The following is a 6866-nucleotide window of genomic DNA, read 5'->3' as shown; positions in this document are numbered from 1 at the left end:
TGATACCTAGAGATCTTCGTCTGCAAATAGGAGAGTGGGTTTGCTAAGAGGATTAAACACAACCAAAACAAATCAATCCAAACCAAAGACCCAGAGGTAAAGTGCCTGGTATAGCAAAAAAGTTCATGTGTTTCTTTCTCTCTTACCTGCTGGATTACACACAGAAAAAAAAAAAAACCCTGAAGAATGGATTGTGTCCTGGTTAGTAGCATATAAAAGAAAGAGATTTGGGGAGCTGGAGAGAGCTCAGCAGTTAAGAGCATAAGCAGCTTACAACCACTTGTAACAACTCCCTCTTCTGGCTTCCACTGGCAACAGCACTTACATGCACATACTTCCACACAGACACACAAACAACTACATAATTAAAAAATAAAAATAAATCTGTGCCTGTCATCCCACCCTTCCACAAGTCTTCCTAAGTGTCAGGTAATACCTTGGACAAGTGTTGTAATCTAGAGATGCAAACTCCTTTCATAAGGGCTCTTCCATCTCCATGAAAGAGTGGATGGACTCTCAGGGGAAGAGATGCAAGAATAAGGGTGGGATATCCTAGACCAGGAAGTGTCTCAGTCCCATGCCAATACCCAAGTGCAAGGGATGATGGAAAATGTGGTTCAAGGACAAAAGAAAGGCTTTTGGAAATTGGATAGCAATTTCAATTTCTGTCTTCTCAGTGGGTGAGATGGAGCTCACTAATGTTCAAGAGATGCCTCTGTTCACCATGAAACATGATGGAGTTGTCATTATGGCTGAATTCCTGTAGAGACATGCAAACACAATAAAAGTCCAACCAATGGACATTCAAAACTCTCATTTCTTGTTCCTTTTAAAAAATAATCACTATCAAAAAAAATCACTATCAAAAATAGTTTGCTAAAGGCACAAGTTTTAATATGGTCCCACCAGATGAACTCCCTAACATCCAGTGAATACAGGTGGGGTGGTTAAGAGGTGGATAATAAAGGACTTCAATGCTGGGTGGTAGTATTGATCCCAGCACTTGGGAGGCAGAGGCAGGCAGATCCATGTGAGTTTGAGGCCAGCCTGGGCTACAGAGCTAGTTCCAGGACAGTCAGGCAGAGCTACACAGAGAAACCCTCTCTTGAAAAAAAGAAAGAGAGAGAAAGAAAGAAAGAAAGAAAGAAAGAAAGAAAGAAAGAAAGAAAGAAAGAAAGAAAGAAAGAAAGAAAGCAGGGGAAGAGGGAGGGAGGGAGGAAGAAAGACTCCAGCAAAGGATGTCTCATCTCATCTCACAAAAAAAAGAAATCTCGGACAACTGTGTTCATTGGCCGCTGTGAAAGAGACCCATTGCCCGAAGTGGTAGAGCAAGAGATTGGTGTGGGAAGGCGCTTAGCAAGGGTGAACACGTAATAAGATCAGGCCTTTGTGTCACATCTCCCTGGCCCTTCTGTCCCTGAGGATATATGAGTGAATTTGTCATTCCACCCTGGGAAATCAACAACTTCTCAGGGAAGAAAAATGTCATGTACTTTTCCCATTATAACAACTCCTTTTTGGTTCATTTTATATTTTTTAGAGAATATGGATGTGCCTTGGCTCTTCAAAACTAACCAGGAAAGAGTGACTCCATGACACAGACTCATTTTGTTTCCACCAGAAAATAGTTTGGGTTTTGGTTTTTATTTTGACTGGGCCATGAACTCAGAGGTCCACCTGCTTCTGCCTCATAACTGGCAGGCTTTATTTTTAATGTGTCATTTTTGTTTGGGTGACTCAGGAATGTTCAGTGGCTGCAGAAAAATGACAGATTTCTAATATATTTTTTCTTCACTATTACTAGTTATTCTTTGGTGGATTCAAACCGTGGCTGTAAATTATATAACAGGTTTTTTCTTTAATTCCTTTAGCTCTTACCAATCTTTATGTCTCATGTTAGGTGCCCAGTCTTTAACTCAGTAAAACATCCTTTTTCAATAATCCTCTTTGGAGTGACAGGTAGCATGTCTGGAAATAATGCCAGCCAGGGGTGCATACAACAAAGCACTTCTCTGAGTGCTGGTTCTAAGAGGTATGCCTCTGCTCATCCTGGATAGCCCTGGTTTCCTTCTCTCTGCTATGTATTTATCAGCTTGTCTTTATCCACTGGAACATAAACTACCCAAGAGGAGGGGCCATGAGTGTCTTTATTCTATACTGCATGCTTGGTTTCTAGAATGGCTCCTGGGACCCAGTAGAGATGCTCAATGACACCAAAGTATGCACATGTAAAATTTCAGTTTGGGACATTCTGGATCTAAGCTCTATTGATTATCCCCCACCCCCATTAATTTGGGTCTTGTTTTCCCTGGTAGGAATGCCTGAGAAAAACAGTATGTTGCTGCCCAGTCAGCCCCTCTCACGGTAGTCTGAAGAGCCTCCAGTGTCTCTGCGCCTTGGCCTCATAGGAGGGGAGCTGCTCTCCGGTCTTCTTCAGTAGACTTGGCCTTTTTAAAAGCCATGCTGTCTTTCCACAGAGCTTGGATGGAATGAAGCATGGGAAACACCAGGGTGGGGATGGAGGGGTAAGCACGCAGTGACTGGGGACTTGCTAGCTTCCAAGAGATAAATTCTCACAGGAAGAGGGCACTATGATCTTGGCTGGGGATTGGGAAAAACTGGGAGAAGAATTTAAGGAATGATCAATGGTTATTTAAAACTTTCTCTTTAGCACAGATAAAAAAAATGATGCACAAATATGTTTATAGATAGTAGAATAGGATTAGAGAACCACCTGTTTCTTAAAAGATTTACTAATAATTCCTCATGGGGAGAGAATTGTCTTTGGGAATGCCTGCATGGGGCGGGACAGGCATGAACAGAAGAGGAAGAATAAAGGGAATATTTCACAGACATTTCAAGGGAGGAGATCTGAGTAAAGAGAAAAGAGAAAGGTATAGTTACTTTTCTTGTGGCTGTTACCAAATACCCAACCAAAAGCAACTTAAAGGAGAAAACAGTTAGTTAGTCTCAAGTTTAAGGATACGTTTCATTGTGGTGGTGAGGGTGCCTAGAAGTTGTGGCCACAGGAGTGTGAGGCTGCTAGTTCACATCTGTATGGACTGACCAGGAAGCAGAGCTGGGTTAGGAAGAGGGACAGGACAATACATCTCAAGCTCCCTCCACCCTCAGAGATCTACTTCTACCTAGGTCCCTTCTCTTAAAAGTTCAAACAGTGCCACCAATGGGGGGATCAGTTGTTCAAATGCCTGATCATGTGGAGGACATTTTTCATTTAAACCATAACAGAAGGTAAAGCCAGTAAGTCTCCTGGGACTAGGAAATGAGGGCCGAGAAGGACCCATGGTAGTTAAGGTTGCTGGTATGGAAGTCCCAAGATGGAGAGATCATGGAGAGAGGGCATGGCTTGGAACCATGTGGCACTGTCGGGGTCCCCAAAGAGGGCCTGGGAGAGGCTATTTGTGAAGGTATAGCCTCAGTTACAGCGAAGACCCCACGGTGTTGGAGATACCAGGACCCTGGGATTACTACCAAGGACAGCAGCAAGAGGCATGGAGCTGGCCTGAGACTAACAGATAAATTGTGTGTCCTGCAGACGACAGAGACTGAGAAGTGGAGCTTCCCAAGGCCTTTTGAGCCTAGAAGACGATGAGTGAGTCCCAGACATCAGACACTGGACTGTTTCTATTTCTGGACTTGGATTTTGCTTTGCTTTGACTGTGACTGTGCTCTGATACTTTCCTCTTAGAATAAGAAGTATGTAACTTATTTCTTACTTTTTAGGAGCCCACAGTTGAAACACTTTGGACTTTTAAAGAGATACTGGATATCTTTAGAGAATGAACTTTTAAAATGTTTGAGGTTTTTTTTTTTTTAAAGACTGTGGGACTTTTAAAGTTATGTTGTGCTTATATTGTGCTATTAACATGAGATCTTGGAGATAAGCGAGAAAGAAAAGGTTATGATTTAAGAGTGATGTGTGTCAAACTTACAAGGTGTCGGTTGTGCTGGGTTTTGTTGTTGTTATTGTTGTTGTTTGTTTGTTTGTTATCAGCTTGACACAAGCTGAGGTCTTTGGGGAAGAGGGAACCTCCGTTGAGAGAATACCTGTGTAAGACTGACCTGAGGGCAAATCTGTGGAGGCATTTTTTTAAATTAATGATTCATGTGGAAGGGTCCGGCCTACTGTGAGTACTGCTACCCTTGGGCCAGTGGTCCTGAGATGCATCAGAAAGCAGGCTGAGCAAACCATCGGGAGGAAACCAGTCAGCAGCATCCTCTCATGGCCTCTGCTTCAGTTCCTGCCTCCAGGTTCCTGCCATGAGATCCTGCCCTGGCTTCCTTTTATGACGGGCTATAAGGTATACAATGAAATTAACCCTGTCCTTCCTAAGTTGCTACTAGTCATGGTCCTCAGTGCAGCAACAGAGAACAACTTGGGATGAGGAGGACCTCTGGGTAACTCTGATGAAGGCTCCCTCCTTGAAGTAGCACTGAGCTGTTGTTGGCCATCAGGCGCTAGGGGTACAGGGAGTGGGAATGACACTCAGCTTGGAATTTTTAAGCATTTCAAAAATAGGTGAGGAGCGGGGGAGATTCCTCAATGGTGCAAGCCTAATGACCTGAGTTCAAAGCCCAGAACTCTCACATGAAGGTAGAAGGAGAAAAATGACTCCACAAAATTGTCCTTTGGCCTCTACATGCATTCTATGGCCCACGTGCCCACATGTACACACATACACACATCATACACACATTCATAGCAACAAACAAACAAATAAATATGGAAGTCATTCCCCATCCTGGAACATTTCTGAGCTTTAATCATCTCCTTGTAAACCTGTGTGTCCCCTCTATTCCAGATAGACAGACAGACAGACAGAGGCATAGAACCCAGCAGACAGACACATATACACACAAAAATATATTCACATACACACAGACTGATACATACATAAGAGAATCCAGCACACAGACACATATACACACAAAAATATATTCACATACACACAGACTGATACACACATAAGAGAACCCAGCACACAGACACATATAGACACAAAAATATATTCACATATGCACACACATAAATAAAGAAACTGATGAAAACACATTTGGCTGAATCAAGGGACACTGCCATTCTGCCAACGCCATGACGGTCATATCCTGTCATATCCTGTGCTCTAGTACATAACCAGAGACGTCTCCTTTCACCTGGAATCCACAGGGATTTCCTGGGAACTGGGTGGCAGTCTTTGCCTCTGGTTCTTGTTCCGTGTTTGATGCCAGGGTCCCTGGCTCAGTCTCCTGTCCTCAGCTCTTGGCAATTCACCTGGGTAGACCTAATGTCATCATATGGCCGAGACTCGGCTTTTGTTCATGAGAATAGCCCACGATGGAATCTCAAAGGCATCACCTGATCTTTCTGCCGTCCTTCCCCCTACTCCTTTGAGACAGGGTCAAGGCTGTGCTGGGACTTGTTATGCTACTAAGACTGGCCTTGAACTCCTGACCCCCTGCTTCTGCATTCCAGGTACTGAGATTACAACATTACCACTCCAAGTTGCTCCCTCTTTTAAAACAGAGCTCGAGAGGTGAAGTCATCTGTAGATTTGCATCTACTTAGTGGCAGAGCTAGCATCAGCTCTTGGCTTTCGAGGTGTGAACCAGACTTCTCGCTGGAATATTCACTTATTCCTCAAGAGGGTTTCTCCAGTGCTAATTGTCACCCTAGGGAGCTGACACAGAGGTTCACAGAATAGATATGTGGTCAGCAGAACGTGGGGCAGTTTTCAAGAACTAAAGATAGATTGGAAGGCAAGTATCTCTTTACACACAAAATTGAATTTATTGCAGGAAGTATAATCTATATCTACCATACAGATTCAGGATGATCTAATGTAAACAAATCATGGAGAATTAACTCTTCTGCCCTTGTTCTTGAGAATATGCATAATTGCTTCCTCTTTCTTGATCATGCAAAAGATTTTCTTTTTATTGTTTCTGACAGCTCCAGTATTGTCATGACAAAATGTAAAACTTCTTAAGGTTGACATTCCTCAACTCATTAATTTCTATTTAATCCACTTACTACAGGTTAACAATCTTCTTTTAGATTTTTTCTTATTTACCGAGTGTATGTGTGTTGGTGTGAGTGTGCCAGGGTGCACACTGTGTGCAGGTCAGGGGACAAGCTGTGAGGGCTGCTGCTTTTTCTCCACCATAAGGGTACAAGGGCTTAAACTCAGGGTGCCCGGTTAGGTAGCCAGTGCTCCTACCTGCTGAGATACTGTGCCAGCTTTTTTTCTTAAATGAACAAACAAACAAACAAAAAACCCCAAACAAAAAACAAAACAAAAATTTGACTTGTGTTCCTTATTTCTGTCCTTAGGATACCTGACCTAACCCAAGCCATCCTCTGGTGAACCCCTGGTGTATTCCACAAGACACTGTAGAGACTGCAGTCCATCCTTGCGCTGTCCTTGTAACTTTTAGGATAAATTGCTCTTTTGTTTTAGATATATTGAAAATCAAAACATCCCTGAAGGTCTGTGGAGGTAGAGGTGACATTTTAGATCCTTCTCGTACTAATGGGATAGTTTCATCCCAGGGACTCAGAGTCTTTAGTCACTCAGTGTAAGGGTCTTCAATGGACTTCTCTTTTATGCAGAGGAGTGTGTGGGCCCTTTGCAAGTGTCCATAGAGGAGTAATGACCTACAGGAAAGCCAGAAACTGTATCAGACTACCCTGAGTTTGTTTGGGCCACCACAGCTTTCTGAGCAGGACTCAAGTACAATTTTTTTTTATCGTTCCACAAGATACCATTGACTGAACAGTTGAAGGGACGTGAGAAGCCAGGCTTGGTGGAAGAGGTCTGTGAGACGAAGTGACAGGAAGGTCTTGG

The sequence above is a fragment of the Peromyscus leucopus genome, chromosome 5 (genome assembly GCF_004664715.2).
Source record: "Peromyscus leucopus breed LL Stock chromosome 5, UCI_PerLeu_2.1, whole genome shotgun sequence".
In the NCBI taxonomy this organism is placed as follows: domain Eukaryota; kingdom Metazoa; phylum Chordata; class Mammalia; order Rodentia; family Cricetidae; genus Peromyscus; species Peromyscus leucopus.
The sequence above is the reverse complement of the archived record's forward strand: the minus strand, read 5'-3'. Positions refer to the sequence as shown.